This window comes from Ostrinia nubilalis, chromosome 15 (genome assembly GCF_963855985.1).
Source record: "Ostrinia nubilalis chromosome 15, ilOstNubi1.1, whole genome shotgun sequence".
In the NCBI taxonomy this organism is placed as follows: domain Eukaryota; kingdom Metazoa; phylum Arthropoda; class Insecta; order Lepidoptera; family Crambidae; genus Ostrinia; species Ostrinia nubilalis.
In genome coordinates, this window is record NC_087102.1 from 13,139,915 (window position 1) to 13,159,061 (window position 19,147).

The window sequence follows — 19,147 nt, forward strand, 5'->3', positions numbered from 1 at the left end:
TTTTTTAATCCCTTTTGCACCACCAATAGTGCCGCCCTACCATTAACTGTAAAACGATTATCGATAATCATATAATATTAATATTATAAAGAGGAAAGATTTGATTGTTTGTTTGTACTGAATAGGCTCCGAAACTACTGGACAGATTTGACAACATAACATAAAAATTAATAACAACCATTCATACCTACATACAACGAATAATTCCTAAAGTACCAGGGCAACATAATCATAAAGGAGCTATATCAAATTCTTCTTGGTTGACCCGAGAAATAAACATCATGTATCATAAAATAGCTCCTTTATGGTTATGTTGCCCTGGTACTTTATTCGTTGTATGTAGGATGTAGGCCCGGGGTATCGTGGGTCTGAAGTGAAATGTTTATAAATAGGCACTTACACACACACAAATTAAAACTTTTAGGTAGGTTTTGGTTTATTTATAACAATTAAATTATTAAGTATTTTACAGTATACTACTAGTTTTACAGTCGATGGTAGCACAGCACTATTTGTTGGTGGTGCAAGAGGGATTTAAAAATACCCTTTGCACCACCAGTGGTGCAGGCCGGTGGTGCAAAGGGTACAAAAGGAATGTAATAAGCATCACAACTCAACCCAGGATTAGTTAAGCAAAGTTTCTTTACAGATGCGACTGGCCGCGAAATTTTCAGTAAACCCATCTTTTGAAAATATGCTGAAAAGGTCCACCTAATCACTACTAATCTTTATGGTAAGTGATTACCATCAGTCCACTTAGTCCAAAAGTTATAACATAAATCGTGACATTTACAAACAATCCATCCTCATAAAGCGTCTTTCAATATTCTATTGCAGCACAAACCGCCGACAAATCAATAGCAAAATAATTATTAATTGAAAACAGTCCAACTTTGACGGCAAAAAGCAGAAATAATTTTCTGTATTCCCTGAAATTACACCCCCACTGAATAATTTAACCGAAGACAAAGAAAATGGATCACATGTCCGTTTCAGACTTCGTTATAACTGTAATTATGAACTGAAAGACTTATTAAATGCCGTTTGACAGTTATTATCGTGTATCAGACGTATAAGTATTTTTAATTTAAAGCCTTTTAATTCAATGGGGAATTAATACCTATCTACCACTATAAGTAATACGAAAAACATATTGGTGACGCAACGAAATCACATAAAAAAGAAAACAAGACATCATTTTTTTACCAATAGTGTTTTGAATCGTATGCTTAAAAATAAAATAGTACCTATGTATAAACGATGTTTCCAATAATAGGAAGTTAAAGAATCAAGCAATCAATGAAAGTTTGATCATCAATGCAATGACGATTAGACTGTCAGCCTTCGAAGTTACATAATGGTGCGAGTCAGGCAATAGCATCGGATTCTATTTTTGTGTATCAAATGATCTGAAGGACAGGGTCACAGATTATATAAACCTGTTTGTTACCTGCCCTTGCATACCAAGAGCACAAGATAAAAGTAGACTGATGTATGAATCAAAACTGAATCCCTACTTATCTATACTATTAAAATGCGAAAGTAACTCTGTCTGCCTTGCTTTCACGCCTAACTGAACCGATTTTGATGAAATTTGGCATAGAGATAGTTTGAGTACCGGGAAAGGACATAGGATAGTTTTTATCCCGGTTTTTAAAACAGGGATGCTCGCGATAAAGTTTTTTTGTGACAGACAAAAATTCACGCAGGCGAAGCCGCGGGATCTTTCTTTTACCGGACTTTAAAGAACGAAGCACACTTTTCAACCTGGAAACGGATCGTAACCGTATCAACTCGAGGCGATCAGTATCCGCACCGTAAGGTAAACGCCTCGCCTCGCGGTTGATCCCTTTCCGAGTTGATAACTACGCTATGACCTTAATCATCCGCACATGAAAGTTATAGGTAGTACAATTAAAAAAGTCTTAATATGAAAGGGCCCTTAGCGATCGTATTATAGATGACCCATGCTGAACTGTCCCGCCAAACTCAATGACAGGGGGGCGCTACCATCGTTCAACTATGATGATGATCCATCCGACCGATTTCGGCCATGGCGACCACTCCGACTCCTAGCTGTCTTGGCGGCGCTGGTGTGCCCGAAGATGGATTACGTAGCCTATTTTATACCTAGGAATTATACCTACTCTATTAATCCAACTCGACGAGGTATCAATGTCAGCCAGCTATTGACGCCGAATTTATAGTTCTACTCGAATATAACCGCTCGATACACATCATAACTCAATTGACGTCCATTTAGAAGCGTTCAGCGGCAATTATATTAAACAAAGGTTACGTGGCGGAAAACAAATACAATGAAAACTTCACGTCATATGCTCAACCTGATATTGATGTGGTAGGGTTGTTCGTTTCGGCTTTTTTGGTGTAACATTCTTGCACTTGATAGTTATAGCTCACATAGATTGAATAATCTCAAAAGTTTTACAGTATACTGCCTGACTGATTAACGGGACTATTCCCATCTCTCGTTCCCGCCGCTGCAACTCCTGTGTAGCCAGGATCTACAGCTTGATCGCCAATATGAAAACCCAACCAGTGAAGGTCAAGTTTTGACAGTATAGGTACTGAAAAGATGCGAGTATTTCTTCTAGCCGACCATGCTCGCAGAAGTCAATCTAGACTAAATTCGGTTCGGTCGCTCGCTACGATCGCACGCATCGCACTCGGTAAAAATCGTATTTCTACCGGCCGCAATCCTAGTGATGCGCTGATATCGATATCGATAAAATGGATAAGTTCGTCACACGTTCGTCATCGACCCCGAATTTGGATGCGAACCCAGCCAAAAGACCTGGGGACGAGATTAATGAATGGCGATACCCGAAGAGAATCGCTGTCCCAAAACGACCTTCAGCAGATAATGAAACTAGTACAAGTAACAGTTTCAGTAAGCTCCCCGTTGATCAAGATTATGAAACAATGGAGCCTTTTAAAAAGGCTTCTAAGAAGATGCAATCCCGAAATGTTCCTCCGATTGTCATTGAGCTTCGCGAGGACTGGACACATCAATATATCAAAGACGTGATCGACAAGTATGACAAAAGTTATCATCTGGAGTATAAGGGAAACAACAGAGTCAAAATACAATGTTACACCCCTACAGGACATCAGGCAGTCAAGAGCGGTCTCCTGAAAGAAGACGCATCGTTTCACACCTTCACCAGAAAGGATGAAAAGCTACATAAAGTGGTTGTCAAGGGATTGCCGAACAACCTTCTCGATTGCCTGGTTGATGAACTGGAGACCTTAGGGTTTCCAGGCGCAACGGCTACACACATCAAACTTAGCAAGCCGGTTCAATGCCTGCCGATCATCCTTCAACTTCCGCCCGGTACTGACATGTCGAAGTTCAAACAAATAAAATACCTATTGAACTGCGCCATTGTGATTGAACGCTTCAAACCAAGCGGCAATAAATGCACCCAATGCTATCGATGCCAAGGCTTTGGCCATGCCTCGCGCAACTGCAACAGACCCGCCAGGTGTGTCAAATGTTCCTCCGATCATATTACCTCGCAGTGCCCTACCAAAGGTTCAATTGAGTTCGTTCGTTGCTGCAACTGTAATCAAGATCACCCAGCCAATTACTCACAGTGTAATGAGCGACTGAAGTACCTTGAACGCATTCAATCTAAGCGTGAATCAATTCGCAGTGCCGTTATTAGCTCCAAAACTCCTGCAAAATCATACGCGGAGGCCACCAAGAGCGCTACTACCACCCAGGCACACATCTCACATCCATCTAAGGTATCAAAGCAGCCTGAGGTACTGAAACTTCCCCGCATGAACTCAAGAACTGTTCCCCCGTGTCAAGATTCCGCCAACACCCAGAGTGATCCGGTAACCAGTGAAATGCTCCAAATTCTGACTGCCGTCAAGGACCTCAAGGAAAACTTCATTAAATGCGCTACCTTTTTGGATAAGGTTATTCTTATTATGTCTCACCTTGGTCACTATGTCTAAGTCCAATGAGCTACGCATTCTTTACTGGAATGCCGACGGCGTTCACAAAAAGCGATCTGAACTTGTGGCTTTGGCGGTAAGTGACCACAATGTAGACATTATAGCACTCAATGAAACGAGATTAACCAAACGACTAACCTTCCAGATTCCTGGTTTTACTTGCTATAGAACTGATGGTAGACCCGACGGCTCCGGCCAAGGTGTTGCAATCTTGGTCAGAGCTGACTTAGAACATAGTCTAGTTTCTACCCCACTCACTCAAAATTTGGAAGTCATAGGTATATCTCTCAGCTTGCCTGGTGGTAACATCACTGTTTACTCAGTATACCAATCACCAAACAAGACCTTACTTTCCAATGACATTGGTGCACTTACCTCCTCGGGTAATAAGATACTAATCATGGGCGATTTAAATGCTAGACATTCTTACTGGTCCCCGGGTCCTGCCAACTCCCATGGCAAAACAATTTTCAACTTAATGTTATTTAACGAACTCATTGTCCACGGCCCTAGCGAGCCAACACTTGTTCATTACAATGAAAATAGCTCACCTACTAATCCCGACTTACTTCTTACTAAAAATATACATACTGTAGAATCGGTCAAAACTCTTCATGCACTCTCCTCAAACCACCTACCTGTCATCGTAAATATTGCTATTAAGTTGCAACGTAAGGCCATACAAAAACTCAATTTCGCTAAAGCCGACTGGAAAGGCTACTGCAGCTATTTAAATGCTAATACGCACCTAAATAACAAGACTCTTAAATCCGCTGTTGATATTGACCAAACCATCACACAACTTCAAAATACTATAATTTCAGCAAGAGATTGTCATATCCCAATTACTAACTTAAAACCATGGGAATCCACGCTACCAAGATGTATCAAAAGAAAAATAAAATATAAAAATCGGCTCCGACGTTACTCCGCCAAGGAAACTGATAGTAGCATACGTAAACTCCTCAACATCGAAATAAAGTGCCTGCAACAGGAAATTAATTCTGCTTTAAAAAACCACCGCGATGAACTGTGGAATAGTAAGCTAAAAAAGGTAGATAATCCCGGCTCTGACCTTTGGCGCATTGCTAAAGGACTTAAATCTTCGAACTCTTTTACAGTTCCTCCCCTCAGAACGGTGGCTGGTGACCTAAGTTCTAATGTCGAAGAGCAGACAAATATATTGGCCAGTACTTTTTCAAATAATATGCTCCTCACTCATAACTGGTCCAGCGATGAACAACTCGCTGTCAACACCTCTTTACAGTGTCTAAGTGATCTTCCGGTTGTTTCGCCGGTTCAGTTAGTTAGACCAAAAGAAATAATTAAATGCATATCCACACTCAAGGCACGTAAAGCTGCTGGACCTGATGAAATTTCGAACCATCTCATCAAACGTTTGCCACACAAATGTATAGTCTTGTTGACCAAAATTTTTAACGCCTGCTTGCTTTTGGCCTACTTCCCCAACCAATGGAAAGTAGCCAAAGTAATTGCTATTCATAAGCCCGGCAAGGATCCGTCTGATCCCGTTGGTTACCGCCCAATCAGCTTGCTCCCTTGTCTGGGCAAACTTTTCGAGAAAATCTTGTATTACCGCCTTCGACTGGCCACTGAGCATATTCTGATTGATGAACAGTTTGGGTTTCGTGAACCCCACTCAACTACCCAGCAGCTAGCTAGAGTGGCTGAATCGGTGTCTCATAGCCTTAATTTGCAACAGTCGACTGGCATGTTTCTCCTCGATATTGAGAAAGCTTTTGACACGGTCTGGCATGAAGCTCTTATTCATAAACTGTTTAAAATTGACGTCCCTTCTTCATTAATTAAAATCATAAAATCGTACTTAACCGACCGTTCCTTTAGAGTTCACATAAATAATGTATCCTCTGAGCCTAAGTTAGTCCCAGCTGGTGTACCGCAAGGTTCTATCCTTGGCCCACAGCTCTTCTTACTATACCTGAACGATATACCCATACAAACGCGTACCAGTCTTGCTTGCTTTGCCGACGATACTGCTTCGTTTACTTCCTCCGCAGACATTGACCTAATTATTGATCGGCTCCAACTATCTCTTGACCTATTATTAAACTATTTTAACAAGTGGAAATTAAAAATCAATGCTTCCAAAACGGAAGCAATTATGTTTTCAAGAAGACGTTCACTTCCTTCCCGTACCCTCAAAATTGAAGGATACGAGATCCCGTGGAGCCTCTCCGTTAAATACCTAGGTATTATTTTAGATAGGACACTCAATTGGAGCCATAACACCTTAAATCTTAGACTCAAAGGCATAAAAGCCATAAATATTCTGTATCCTATCCTGAACAGAAAAGCTTGCCTTAGCAGCCGGACCAAACTTTGTATTTATCGCACACTGGTACGTCCTTGCATCACCTACGCATGCCCAGTGTGGAGCAGTACATGTTCTACAAATTTAAATAAGCTTCAAGTTGTCCAAAATAAAGCCCTAAAATCTGCTTTTAACACCCGCTTTAAAACCAACCTACGCAAATTACACATAAAAATCAATTTTCCCACACTTTACGAATACATTTATAAATTATCTAAAAACTTTTACATTCATAAAAATTTAAATAGTAAAAATAAACTCATTAATAATATCTGTAAGACTAGAAAGAAAAACATCATTTATCGACAAATATAATCGATACAAATTACCCCATCACTTATTTCTTGAGTGCGACGATGAATAGCAACTGTGGTCGGCGCGAGCGCTGGCCGTCGGGCGGGCGCTGCGCGCGCGGTTCTCGATCTTATTATAACTAGCAGAGATCGGACGACCGAGTGCGCTGCGCGCGCTTCGTTATGCGGGTGCTTGCGCGGGCGGTTGTTCCTATTGACGAGCTCACTTACATATTTTGCCTACGAACGCTCGTTCGTTCGTGCCTCCTTTACTATTTTGTTCGGTCGCTTTTTGTGATTACCCCCACAAAATTTATCTGTTGGTTTTATTCCATTGTATTACAATAATTAAAAACATGCTAACAAATGTAATGCTTAACTAAAGCTTACATAGGCAAATATTTATTGTTATAAATAAATTCTTAATGCAGTTTACGATTCGTAAATATAGATAAAATGTATATTTCATAAGTTTTTAACAAGCGAATTAGCTTAAAAACAGTTAAATGTTAATTTTTATAACAGCCTAGGATTAAAAATGTACACTAGAACTGTTTTAATGTAACATTATTTTACGAAATAAAGATATTTTGAAATTGAAAATTGAATCTAGACTAAACATTTATTAATTTCGAATCTTTCCTCTCCTTTGTGAGGAAAACGAGACTGTAGAAGCGATTGACATCATGAATGTAAAAAACTTTATCAGCCAAACTAAGTACATACAGGTATACCAAAATTTATGTTTGAGTAGAAAAGCAGTTTGCTTTACAACTTCGGCTATTAATCTCATCATGAAACCATGCTACACAAAGAAATAGGTACATTCAAATATTACAGATACTACAGTACACATAAATACGATAGTTTGTATGAAGAATCGGGCGATACCAAATCAATGTTCACTGATTGACAGTCAAACCAAATATTGGCCGATAAAGTAGTCTAAGGCTGGGTTGCACCATCTTACTTTAACTTTGACAAACGTCAAAAATCTGTCAAACTCCATACAAAAAGCACCGGTTATCGTGATAGTTACCGTTAAAGTTAGGTGGTGCAACTCAGCCTAAAGATACTATAGTAACTGCGCATCGCCAAAAGACTTCGTCTCGATTTTCGGCCGAAACCGGCGAGGTTTCGGCCCCATCACTAGTGATGGGGGACAGGGCGGTTTTCGTGCCGGTAATAGCGACCGGGTCAATGTCAACCCTTTGTCCATCACTAATATATTGCCATTATTCATGCCGTGACACCATGACATTGACAGAGGGCTATTCAACATGACCATGACTTCTGACAACGGGACTAGTCATTCGTCAACCAAAGGAAAAGCGCTTTTCCACGGGACCATTCCCACTTCTCGTTCCCACCGCTGCAACTTCTGTGTAGCCAGGATCTACAGCTTGACCGCCTTAAAAACCCAACTAATGAAGGTCAAGTTTGTCCCGGGGGAGAGTTAAACCGTCATTGGACCCGCAACGAAATTAATCAGAAGAACATAGGAAGAGTATTCGAAATTAAGGTTAGACTTCCCTCTATTGCAAAGCGGATGACAGGTGACAAACAAAGGTTTTAACCTTTAAGAAAGATATGCACCACGGACAATAATAAATTTCAATTATCACAATGACACATTGATTATAGATTTAAAAAGATTTAAACCCGCAACGAAATTAATCAGAAGAACATAGGAAGAGTATTCGAAATTAAGGTTAGACTTCCCTCTATTGCAAAGCGGATGACAGGTGACAAACAAAGGTTTTAACCTTTAAGAAAGATATGCACCACGGACAATAATAAATTTCAATTATCACAATGACACATTGATTATAGATTTAAAAAGATTTAAAGATTATTTATTCACCGAGACAAGGTAATACAATAAGGTAGCTATGTAACACGAGTGATTTAGGCATTTACAGGTGTACCCTTCTAAATTGCATCCCACTTAAGGTGTGATTGCGGTCAAATATCTGCCTTAATTTACATAAAAGTTATGCCTTTCGCTACGCTTCCCAAATTCCGTATTTATAAACGTTAAACTTTAGAAAATAATAATAACTTATGTGTTCAATATAATATTGGTGTTGCTATTTGGGGAAATGTTAAAACAGTCTTCAATTTAAGTTTAAAGCATGTTTCTGTCGAATCTCAATTACCATTTTCGAAAAACAAACTATCAAAACGAGAAAAAGGTTTTTAATACCTGGAATACGTTGAAAGAATCGGCACGATATGTCACGTGACTTTTCGAAACTCAATCAAGCCCATTCCACGACTCTCATTACCGAATATTGGTATGCTTATTAAGTAATTTCCTCAAAAAATAATTTTAAAAGGGGAAGGTATTTCTTTTCTTTGTATTTAATTAATTTTAGACCATATCTCTCTAGTAATAGGTACCGATTTCGATTGGCAGGTGTTCTGATAGCGCAAGTAGAAGCAATTCTATCCAATTTTGTCACGGCACTTTTTGGTGGAAAATAAAATTATAGAGACTAGATTGTAATTCATTCTTGAAATGCTACGAAAAGTCACAAAGCTTCATTTTTTAATGCCACGGCAGGTATTTAATTTTAACCGCAGTACACCTGGTGTTAAGTGAGATGCAGTCTAGGACGGTACTATCTGCCCTGTAAGTGCCTATTCATTCTCGCCTTAAACGGCCTGGATTATAGTGTTAGGGAAAGACAGCAGCAGGTAGCAAATTCCGGTCCCTAGGTGTTCGCAGTATAAAATAGTTATTTGTAATAACAGGCGCAATCTGGACATACTTGTATGGATTTTAAGTCATTGCACACCTGTATCAGTAAATACAAATGAATAGGTCATCTTCATAGAAACGCCTGAGCGCGGTTTGTATGTGAGCGCGCCAATGCGTATGCGGCGCGCAAGCACAACTGACAAAAGGACATTGTCAGAAACCGCCTAAAAACCGCCCAAAAACATTAACCCATCATAATTACTTTCTATTTTTTTTAATACATTAAGCACCCTTTCATTCTAATGGACACTTAAGCATTGAAAAATTAAATAAATAAGTCTTTCAACGTTTATTCTATAATACTATTACAACTTCCGGACGTTTTGGTGCGTGGCATGGTCTAAAACCTATCAAGTTCCATAATTTTTGCCGATAAAATCTGTACGAGGCATTACCGTACTTTATTGCTGGGAGTCCATGTATAGTGATGTTCCTGCGGCCATCATAGACAATAAAATATCGATTTTGAAAATAAAATAAATCGATTAAACTGCTTTGAAGACTAGATTTGCGTTAAAAGCTTATAAGATATTGACACTATTACAAGAAGCTATCTAAAGTGTCCAACTGGTCGAAGGTCGTAAATAAAATAAAAATAATTAGGACCATAAACTGATATTCATGGTATCATAACTGTAAAAGTGTCAGAATCCGATGTTGAATCCAATGCCAGTTGAAGTGTGAGAAACATATATCAACCTAGTATAGTTGCCAGTCTCTCATAATCTATGCCAATGAGGGTTTTTGCGATTGAAAAATCCGCCAGATGGCAATACGTAGACGTGAGGTCCAAATGCTGCATGATTGGTTATTTTTGACATGACATTGACAGATATGTCAAAATCCACCAATCATGCAGCATTTGGACCTCGCGTCTACGTATTGCCATCTCGCGGATTTTTCAATCGCGAAAACCCTCATTTAGCACATGTATAATAATAGACCAAATGAACTTTTATAGATTGTGAAAGAGAAGATAAAGATTTTATTATTTTATTACTATCTTGACACGAGGTAGTTTTTCAGTAGAAACCAGGATTGGATAATCGCTACAGGCAAGTAACAGAACATTTTATAAATATTTTTAATCGATTATATCCTTGTGAATCGTTTTATAGCCTGACCAGGAACATAAAAACCCTCGCCATGTTGCGGAAAACTAATGGTACTAATTTCTTTTAATGGCAACAGTAACTGAAAACTTCATTGACATGTCACCTTGCATGTCAGTCTATTGTTGTCAAAGTGTAAACAAACTTTATTTTAAATGTGTGCAATTGATTTTGTGAATTAAATTGCTAAAATATTTTTATAGTCGTGAAAGAAAAGTGGTTCACAATGTGTTAATGTATTTGTCGAAGAGAAATACTAACGGTTCGGACAATATTTTCATTGAATAATGTTTCCGACAAAGGTTGTCAAATTGACTGACATGTTTATCGTATAGTACAGTCCACTATGAAAATTAGCTGTAGTCTGTTTCAACTACCTATTTTAAAGTTTTTTGTCACTTTCTAAGTTTTGAATTTTATGGAATTGGGAAAGAAGTACCGAGTTTGAAGCGTTCATGAGCAGACATTGCAGTTGAATATTCAAGTTCTGAATTTGATTATTGATGAATAATAAAATAAATCCTACTAGCTCGATTGATGGTTTCATTTAATTTATTTAAACCAGGTTACCTTTAATAATATTTTTTCGGTAATTTATGAAAATATCAAATTAGCCCGTAATCCTGAATCCTGATACATAAATTTAGCCTATTAATTTAACACATGTACGACTGTACTCAGTGTTGCACTATCAAATGCAATTGAGGCGCCTCTATGCCAGGGTTTTTATGTTCCTGGTCAGGCTATAATAAATTGTCATTTTACTTTTTCAATTAAAACTTTTTCAATCCCTAGTCTTGTTAAACTGTCATAATGTCAACAAATTATAAATGTCACGTCAGTTGACTCAATTTCAGTCTTCTGTGCGTTTATTGTATTTTTATTTCAATGAAATAGTGCTAAAGGGTTAGTACTAAAAGTGAAAGCCTTTTTTCAGAAAGAAAACCAATGTGGTGCCTGTGTGTGAACTGAACTGTTTGAAAGTTACAAGTCAGTGATACAGAGTTGCCTACATTATAACTCCGTAGTGATACCATACCAAAGAAGAAGTTTTCCTAAACACTTGTGTTATTTTTATATGTGATCAAATAAAAACGATTAATTCTACTGCTCAAATGGAATAACTTATCCCAAGAGACCGAATATAAAAAAAAACCTCTCCATAGAAATTATCACCATCACGAGGATGTGAATTTTTTTGAGAATTTGATATTGGTCCTGTAAGAAAAGTAGTTGTATTTCAGTAGTAGAATCAACCCTTCTTGTTTCATCAGCAAGAGTAACTATAAAAACGCCCTGTAGGTAGGTATTATTAAGCTGAAGAGTTTGTTTAGTGTCAAAGACTGTCACACAGTGTAACTTAAATTGGCATAATATTATGATAATGAACATAAAAACTTAAATAAATATTTATGTTAATATTTTTTCTATTTATTTATTTTCCCAAAGCTTCACAGTGACAGCTGAAACAGCAATACTGTTGTAAAACTAAACTTGGAACAAACTGTTACAAATATTTTACAAATTAAAGTAAAACCGCATGTTGCTTTACTTTCTCGTATAGGTAATAAATGTAATTAATGGCTAGATTATTAATGTTACTTTGTTACCCTCAATAGTGAGGAGATCTTATAAAATGGTAACCCTGATCTTCATTGTCATTCAAGTGCTCTTTCTTCGCATAGGCTTCTGTGATTTGGCCAAGGGCCACACACATTGCGATAACATTATGCGACATTGATTTGACAGCAGCGGAGTGAAGTCTTGCGACTATGCAAAATGATACCCTGTAATCGTAGCGCATATTATAGACATAGACGGGGCGGGGCACATAGCTCGTGGAGCTGATGGCCGCTGGGGCAGGAAAGTTCTTGAGTGGCGACCACGAGCCGAAAGACGTAGCGTGGGCAGGCCTCCCACTAGGTGGACCGACGATCTGGTGAAGGTCGCGGGAGGTGCCTGTATGCGAGCGGTGCAGGATCGGTCTTCGTGGAAATCCTTGGGGGAGGCCTTTGTCCAGCAGTGGACGTCTTTTCGGCTGAAACGAACGAACGAACGATACGTATTACCACTATTTACCAGACATTACTATTTATTGCATACTCGCCGGATTACACGTAGGAGCACGCGCGTTACAGCTTCGGCCTTGCATTATTATAAGATCTTGTTCCGCCCTTTTACGAACTTCCTCCGTGAGGATATCCCCGCCGAATTCTATGATGAACCTATCAAAAGTCATATTCTGCAATGTCAACCCACCACAAGGTGGACCGACGACCTGATAAAGGTAGCGGGAAGGCGCTGGATGCAGGCCGCTACCAACCGTGCGATGTGGAAGTCATTGGGGGAGGCCTATGTTCAGTAGTGGACGTCCTGTGGCTGAAATGACTATTGCCGTTTTTGTTGTAAAGATCATGCAGCGCTACTTGCGGATATTATTGGAAAGAAAACTATGTGGGCTCTATATCTGAAGCCGCTTTAACGAACACGAAGTGCTCATACAATGCGGCGTATTTTCTTCCAGTCTTTAGTCAGGACTTTAGTCGAATTAAAACCCCGGTTGAACGTGATATAGCCGCACTAGAATACGATGCTTTTTTGCATAATCGCAAGACTTCGTTCCGGTGTCGACCGAATGTTATCATGATGTATGTGGCCCAGGGGTTACCGTAGCCGCTAAGGTTTGAAACTTCTTGCTTAAAATATTGTAGTCTTTGGCATAGACTACGACGGTAGTCATGGAGATAGGAGTTTGTTATCTCGTGTCAGATGTAAATGGTGAAAAGAAAACTCATGATTCGTGTTATTTTTATGCAATATGTAGGTATTTTATAAAAGTGGAACCCCGAGTGATCTCCAAAACCCATTCTATTATTATATACGATTCGGCTTCGATATCTATAATACAATAGGAGTTTATTTCATGTGTCAGATGACAAGGGTGGAAACAACCTACGATTCATGTTGTTTATTTACGTGCAATATGTGGGCATATTATAAAAGTGGAATGCCGAGTTGTATTTATAAAACTTGTTCTATTATTTTATACTATTTGGCTGCGACTCGGCGTGACGACAATACAAAACATTTTTCGCGAATCGGTGTTCATACCTTCACACAATACATTAGCCCTTATTCAAATAAAGGTAGATATATTACCACTTCGTTTACTTTTAAAAAAGGATCCTAATATTCGATATGGTAATACTTAAAGATATCGTGGTCACTTATTTATATTTTTAAATATATTTTTTTACTTATCTATGCCATTTTACAACTTTTCAACGTCATTTGTCACTGTCAGGTAATGTCAAAGTCAACCAAACGGTTTTGTTGTGAAAAAATTCAAGTTTTTAGCGCGCGTTTTTGGTATTTTTGAAACTTTGTTCAACGAAAATTCTGATAAGTGTTTTTTCGATTAAAATTCCTAAACTATAACATTTATTGTATAATCTCACTTATAGGCAGCGTCTGCAATTGATTTATTCATATAATTTAGACATTTTAAAGAAGTGGTAAATAGTTTACCACTGTCCGATCCCGTCATGACAAAAGTTTGATGATATATTAAAAAAACTGTTGTTTTTTGTAAGTGCACAAATAAAACTAAATAAATATTTGGAGAAATTTTAAGTTTTTTTTATATTAACGTTTTGACGTTACGTAATTAGTGAATTGTTAGTTTTAGACTCAAGGTAAGAATAATAATTGTAAGCATAATAACTAATATTAACAAATATATTTTTTATAAAAACAATAAAATTTTTTCATTCCCAAAATATTTAATAAAATATAGGTAGAACCAAGAGGAAGTCACTAGTCAAGAACCAAAAACAAACCAAGACGAACAATGGTAACTATTTTACCACCAACATTTAATAATTGGTAGTCATGAATGGATAATGGTAAATAATAATAATAATAAATAATAAATCATTTATTTGCCAGAATACGGTTACAAATGGTTTTAAAAAGAGAAGTTTCCAACATATTCTATCGTACATACGATGTGCAAATATTACAAAAAATACGGTTATGTTTTTAATATTAAAAAGTAGTATCATTATTAATTGAATGTCATGCAAATGTCAGAAAATGATTATGAATTATTGAAATAGCACAAACATATTATTACATTAGATTCATACAATGTCAATGATACACAATGTCATATTTTAAGAAATTTTTAGATGTCAAGTACAAAATGTCAAAAAGATTTTTCTGTCAGGAATTCATTGACTGTGTAATACATCTTTTGTTTTAAGAATTCTAATAAATTATTTCTAAATTTAGTAAATGTCAATGTTTTAATATCTTCGGGTAATTTATTAAATATTTTTATTGCCATACAATACACATTCCTTGAGTAGAGGGTCAATCTTTGTGGAGGAATTCTCAAATTTTCAGTTTTCCTGCCTCTGTACCTATCAAAGTCTTTGTTTTTATCGAAGAGATGAATGTATCTTTTAACAAAAATCGAAATTTCCAATATATATAGGCAGGGAAGTGGCAAAATGTTTAGAGCCTTGAATAGAGGTTTACAACTATCCAAATAATGTACCCCACAGATTGATCGAATACATTTCTTTTGCACTTTAAAAGCTCTTGGCATATCCACAGAGTTTCCCCATAATATGAGACCATATCGTAGCACAGATCCCACATATCCATGATAAGCCATGACTGCTGCATCTTTAGATGCTACTTGTCTAACTCTGCGGAGGGCGTAAACAAATCTGTCAATTTTGCTAACTATATAGTCAATATGGTCTTTCCAATTACAAAATTGATCTATTTTTAATCCTAAAAACTTTGTCGAATTTATATGTTCTATTTTACGATTGTCACAATATATGTCAAGTAGTTTTATGTCATTGTTGAATTTTGCTTCAAATTTAATATATTTGGTTTTATTAACATTAAGATTCAAATTATTACATTCAAGCCATTTTATTATTTTACATAATTCAGTACTTGCAATACGATCTAACTCTTCTTTATTTTTACATTTAACGGTAAGAGTGGTATCGTCGGCAAAAAGTAAACATCGTTGGTTAGTGACATTTGGCAAGTCATTAATGTACAAAAGAAATAACAACGGTCCTAATACGCTACCCTGGGGAACACCGCATCTATTATAGCAGTATGAAGATGAGTATGTTTTCTTAACATTCTCAGATATTCTTGTGATTTCTACGCACTGTTGACGGTCCGTTAGATAGCTTTCTATCCAGGATAGAGCGTTTCCCCTTATACCATATCTATCCAGTTTGTTAAGTAGCAGCTTATGAGAGACAAAATCAAAAGCTTTGCTCATGTCTAAAAATATGGCTAATGTGTGCATTGCGTCATTTAGATTTTGTGTTACTTCCCTTATCAAATGAAAACAAGCAAGCGTCGTTGAGCTATTCTTACGGAACCCAAACTGTTCATCCTTTAATAGCTTTTCAGATGAAATGAATGTTGTTATCTTATTATGCATAACCTTTTCAAATATTTTAGACAATATAGGTATCAAGGTAATGGGTCGGTAATTACCTAGCTCATCATCAGCACCATTCTTGTAAAGGGGTTTCACAATGGATCGTTTTAGTTCTACCGGAAACCGACCCTGTTCGAGAGAAAGATTTACTAAATAGGCTAAGGGGATCGATACAAATTCAGCACATTTTTTTATGATTTCTGTGTTGATGTTGTCGTAACCTGCAGAATTAGTGTTTCTTAGACCTTTTATTATCTTAAATATATCATTTTCATTAACAGGAGTTAAAAATATGGTATTAGGGTGAAATGGTATATTGTTTAATGCTTGTTTGAGTTGCGTTTCCCTGTCATTTTTATTATTTTTCGTCAATTCTATATAATATTTATTAAATTCGTCACATATATCTTTAGGATTGTCAATTAATTTATTATTGTCAAGTTTTATATTTTGAATGTCTTTTCTAAAGTCTGTATTTTGTGTGTATTTTTTTAGGACATCCCATGATGTTTTGCAAACGTTTTTTGAATTAGCAATATAATGTGTATTTGTATTTTTTTGTGCTTGATGTATACATTTTTTTAGTATTCTAGTGTAGTTTAAGTATCTTTTTTTTGTTATATTTTTATTTCCTTTGGATAATCGATATTTGAGGTATAGCTGTCTTTTATGAATACAGCAACGCTTCAAACCTTTAGTAAGCCAATTATTTTTCAAAGGTTTATTTTTTACCTTTACTTTTATGATTGGAAAGCATAGATTAAAAAATAGGATGATGATATCATGGAAGTACTTAAATGCTTTGTTAATATCACTTTCCTGAATAACTTCCATAAATGATAGTGCAGATATACAGTCGATAAATTTTTTTACGTTCTCCTTGCACATATCACGCCTATATTCAAACCAAAACTTTATCTTTTTTTTATATTTAGGGTCTGTGTCAAGTTCAAAGGTTATACTTTGCCCCGTTTCATGATCCGACAAACATAAACAATGTATTTTTGAGGTCACGTTAACATTTAAATTACTTGTGATCAGGTCTAAGCAAGCGTTTTTACGGGTAGGAGAATTAATATGATTATTTATATTATAATTACTCAACAGACTTTTTAAATCTTTGCTGTGTTTATTATTTTGCAACATATCTACATTCCAATCTCCGCAAAGTATTATTTTCTTATTGCGTTTTTTTGATAACATGCTAAGAAGAGCCTGAAGCTGTTGGAAAAAGATATCTAATTTAGAATTTGGAGTTCTGTATATGCAGACAATTATAAGATTATATTGTATAATCTCTACTGCACAACATTCAAATGTGTATGGTAATGCCTGAGTTATGTCTAAGGTCTTGTACTCTAAATTATTTTTTACTAAAATACAAGTGCCACCACGTCGTTCCCCTCTGCAAAAAGAAGCGACCATTTTAAAGTTACTAATGTTGAGATTTTTCTCAGAGCCTTTTTTGATAAATGTCTCTGAAAGGCAAATAAAATCAACACCATTCAGTTCATTGTTTAGTTCATCCAATGTTACCATAAATAGGTCTTGTTTGCTAAGGATGCTGGCTATATTTTGGTGAAATAGTGTTAGTTTTGTCACCGGAACGAAAAAACTCAATGTCATTATTTTGGTTATTCTTTTTCACTATTTTAGGAAAATAATTTGTTATCAATGTTTGTGTCTTATTAATATTATCTCTCATAGTCATATCATTAGGAATATTTAATTTTGTGTGTGTAATGTTATTTTGGTATAGTCGATTTTTTACTTTCTGCGGTGCGAGATACTCATGTTTATAATGTAAATAGTCTATTTCAATATTTAATTTGAAGCATAATTCCTGTAAATACATCTTATTATTTTTAGTATCTATAAATTTACATTTTTCATAATTCCTTACTAATAATTTAATATTATAGTTCAATAAGCCTATGTTAAGATGTGTACTATTTAATACATTTACTATAAACACATTAAAGTTTCTTAGTTTATACAACGCTGCCCCTAATTCCGAGAGAAGGATGTAGGGATTTTTATCGTTTGAACCTATTGCTAAGATCACAACATCGTCTTTTCTAAGAGTTTCTTGAATGCTGTCACATGAATTCAGAACCTGGGTCGACGTTGCTCCTGTCTTCATCATGGTAGTGATTGTGTAAGGATCGTTTACTACATGATTGCGACTGCTATGAAGTTTTCTTGAAAGGCCCTTGATTTGCTCGTCGCCGAGAATGAAGATCTGAGATTTTGCAATAATGTCTTCATCCGCATTACTGTTAGCGTTTCTAAACGATGAGTTATTCTTATCATTGGAAGATAAGTGGGAGTTCTCAGCTGTATGCGATGATATGTTATGGCTAACGGGTATATTTGTCGATGTACTATTATATATAACAGACTTGTCCATATGTATAGGTGATGTCCTTGATATGTTTTTATTTATATGCATAATTTTATGTCGTACTGGAGTCATTGTCAAATTTTTACGTTTAAAGTCGCTGCTGATAGTTTTGAGTAATATTATTTGTTGTTCCTGTTTTGTAATAGTCTTTTTTAATTCGCTATTTTCTAAGTTTAGGTTATCAATTTCATCATGCGCTCTCTCCAATGTGTACCTCAATGTAGCTATTTCTTTCATGTATTCGTCACTGTTTGAAGTGTTTGAAGTGTCAATAAGTTGAGATTCGTTCTGTATGCTTAACATTGTCGTGTCCATAATCGTCGAGTTTAAAAGATCCTGTGTTACTCGAGATAAATCGAAGTCCGATCTCGATCTGGGCATTTTGTTGCGAATTGTTATATTCTCCATTTTTCAATAAATGAGAAAATAAAGCAAACAAAAAAAAACAAAAATAAAAAATAATAAAAATAAAACAAACAAAAAGTAAAAAGGAAAAACAAATTTTATTGATGTCAGTGGGATCGGAACTTGGTGCTCTCCGATTTGTTCAACTCGGCCAGTCTGCTTAAGTTTCCAACGCGCCAATCCGTCTTGATGAAGACTGATGTAAATAAGCACCGTATGCGATGTATTGTAGCAGTTGATTGTTTACTGGGTTCGGGTAGTGCTTTTTACAAGTTTTATAATTACACCTTCACACAAAATAGTTAGTCATTTTATGTTTGAAATAAGCTTGTTTATAGTTTATTTTG

The 19,147-nt window shown here is 36.3% G+C and overlaps 1 protein-coding gene across 1 annotated transcript in view; it reads right to left on the reverse strand.

Moving 5' to 3' along the window:
• The window catches only part of LOC135078711 (cyclin-dependent kinase-like 4), a 60,191-nt gene that overhangs the window by 22,589 nt on the left and 18,455 nt on the right, over positions 1–19,147 (reverse strand). The gene's annotated exons all lie outside the window — the stretch shown is intronic.